Here is a 3,478-nt window from a genome sequence, read left to right on the forward strand (position 1 = left end):
AGCCAAATTATTTTTATGAAAAAATGAGCTTTTATTTTACAAAATAGGTTAAAATTCAAATTATCTTTCACATCTGCAGTGCTTCTTAGCTGTATTTAGAGAAAGTATTCAGACGTACTTCCTATATTTAATTTCTACCCTCACCATCAAGCATGCGCTACTGCTTCAAAAGGTTTTTTTTTTGGTTTTTTTTTGAGTTGGAGTCTCACTCTGTCACCCAGACAGGAGTGCAGTGGCCGCTAGCGGCCACTGCAGCCTCGACCTGCTGGGCTCCGGCGATCCTTCCGCCTCAGCCTTCCAAGTTGCCGGAATTACAGGCGCACGCTACCACACCCGGCTAATTTTTGATTTATTGTAGAGATGAGGTCTCGCCAAGTTGCCCAGGCGGGTCTCGAACCCGCAGGCTCAGGCAATCCACTCACCTCAGCCTCCCAAAGTGCTGGGATTACAGGCTGAGCCACTGAGCCGGGCCAAAAGTTTTTATTTTGATTACTCTTTCAGTCATCATAGTATTTGTCAGTGAATTTTTTCAGAGAGGGTAGAAACTTCAGAGAATTATTGATCACACACATCCTTTCACCACAACATATTATATATGCTGTCCATTGTATCCCATTTCTCTGTGACTCACTCAGGAGCCTGATTTTGTGCCTTTGAGAGTAATTGTTTTATTTTTCTTTCTGAAATCCATGGCATCCGTTATCTTTGAAATTCAAAATGTCATTCAGGTATTGGATAGTTTTTTGTTAATTTTGGTTTGACCATGACTGGGCCTTTTCATCTGAAAATCAAAATTTTTCTTCAGCTCAAGGAAACTGTATTATCTTACCCAAATAATGTGTTTCCATTTGTTCTGGAATTTTCTTTTAGGCAGGGCAATAATCCATATATTGGATGTCATCCTGTCTTTAATAGTTTTCTTAGGCTTTCTGTGTATTTCTCTTTTATTTTTAGCCTTCCTACAGAATTATTTTTAAACAACTTATACTTAGGGTTTAAAACATTTAGTCTAAGATTCTTTATCTTCTAATGAATTTAACCCATTTTGGCTATGGTCCTGGTTGATACCTATTCTTAGTTCGATTATTTCATTCTACGCTTTTGACTTTTTATGTTAACAAAGAGCCCAAGAACAAAAATTGTTCAGAGATCCAGGTTTGTCTCAAGGCAGCAGAAAATACAAAGGTTCTGAAGTGAGAAAGAGCTTTGAGTAGTTGAGGAACCAAAAGCCCTTTCTGATGGGACTGCAGGACCTCATAGGCCTCGGTAAATTTAAATTGTAGCAAGTGTGAAGAAAAGCCATTGAGGAGTTTTGATGAATGCAGTGACAGGGCAGGACTTACTTGAAATTTCAGTTTCAAGGTCGCTTTTCCAGCTCAGTGGGAGAATGCATTAGAAGCGGAAGAACGTACATAGCGAGAGCAGCTCCGAGGCTGTTAACGGCTGCCGGGGTAAGAAAGAAGGGTGGCTCAGGCGAAGGTGATAGCAGTGCAGAGGTCAGAAGACAGGAAAAAATTTACATGGGTAACAGAAACCACAGGACTTGCTAGTTTCCTAGATATAGGAGTGAAGAAAAGGGAGGAATCAAGAATGATACGATTTCTAGCTTGAGTGACTGGTAGATTTCTGGTGTAAAGAACACTGAGGCAAACCTCTTGAGGGAAAAATAATTGGTTATGAAACAGGCTAACCTGTTTTAACAAAGAGATCCAAAAATAGAGTGGCAGAAGTGTATTTAAATAAAACAGAAGTGTATTTTCTCTCATGTAACAAGCAAGAGATAAGCATGCCAGAGTTGGCAGGCAGCTATGCCCTCACACTCAGCTTCCATGCCTGTGTCCCAGTTGTCCCCACTTCTAGGTAAGAAATGGAAAGAAAAGTAGGGGGCAAGCAACTTCTCCCTAAAGGATGTATGTAACCTGGACGTCACTTGCTGCACCCAAGGAGAGAAGAGGATCTGAGAATAAGGACTGAGGAACCCTAGAGGTCAGTTAGAGGAGAAGGAACTAACAAAGAAACAGAGTTGTGGCTAAGAGGAGAGCAAGGAGTGAAAAATGGTCAAACGCTACAGGTAAGTTGGAAAAAATACAGAGGTTTGATGAGAGAGGAAAGGACATTTCCCCACAAATTTATCCCCCAGAAGAGAGGGAGTCCCTTATATTTGAGTCCTTATTACATCTCCCATATATAGGGCACTGAAGTGTCTTATTTTTATTAACAAAGAACTGTGTGGACAAGACATGTTAGCCTAAAATATCAATAGTGGCTTAGTCGCGGATGCGTATGGTGGTCATCCTAAAGAATCAGCCCAAAAAAAGCAGGCAATGAACATGTATGCTGACTCAGTATTTATTCCTGCGTTTCAAGAAATGTATGATATTAGAGAAAATAAATGTTCCTGGCTGTGACCTGGGCAGGATGACGTATAGTAGGGATACTGTTAGGTCGGTAAAAATGTTAGGTCAGTGTGCCGGTGGGCTGAGCCGGTGCCATAGGTAAGTTGCAAAGAATTGCACAGAAATTAAATTAGAAAAAAGAGTTTATTTAGAAAGTAGATTAGAGAGAGAAGGTGGATGCACCTCCCAAAATGGAGAGAGAGAATGATTAACGGTATCTGTGGTTCTCAAAGTTCACATACTGGAACCATTTGCTGAAAAAAACCAGGTTTTATTTTAGATCAGGGTTTCTCATCCTTGACCAGATAATCTTTATTGTGGCTGGCTATCATGTGCATTGTAGGTTATGTAGCTGCACCCCTGGCCTTTCCCCACTAGATGGCAGTAGCATCCTTACTCAGCTGTGACGACCAAAAATGTTTCCAGACATAGCCAAATGTCCCTGAGGGCAAAAGTGTCTGGGTTCAGGAACACTGCTCTAGACATATTCCTCTAATCAGGGTTAAATAATACACATAAACCTTGTTCATCATTGCCTTTATTGGTAGGAAAATCAAGGCTTTTCTTGAAAAATGAAATCTTTTACACAATGATTAATATAGCCAAAGACCTCGAAACAGAATTGGTGTCTTAACTATCATTCCCACCTTTAGCCAATAAACATTACTCCTCTTAAAGGAGGTAAAAAAAAATTACTCATATTAAACATTCTGAAAATAAGCATCATTAAACAGTATGTCTCTCCCAATCTCTTTGCATTTATTAACACACTCCAAAATAAAAATAATGAGAGTTTTTGTTATGGCTTCATATTTCTTAAAATATTAATTAAATTAGATTTCTAAATGGAGAAACATAATACCTAATGCCATTTGGTTTTTTAAAAATTATTTAAGCCGGGCTCAGTGGCTCAGCCTGTAATCCCGCGCCTCTGGGAGGCTGAGGTGAGTGGATTGCCTGAGCTCGCGGGTTTGAGACCCGCCTGGGCAGCAAGACCTCATCTCTACAATAAATCAAAAAATCAGCCGGGCGTGGTAGCGCATGCCTGTAATTCTGGCTACTTGGAAAGCTGAAGCGGAAAG

Source organism: Carlito syrichta, unplaced genomic scaffold, assembly GCF_000164805.1.
Source record: "Carlito syrichta isolate Samal-C Ts95f unplaced genomic scaffold, Tarsius_syrichta-2.0.1 Scaffold302426, whole genome shotgun sequence".
Classification (NCBI taxonomy): domain Eukaryota; kingdom Metazoa; phylum Chordata; class Mammalia; order Primates; family Tarsiidae; genus Carlito; species Carlito syrichta.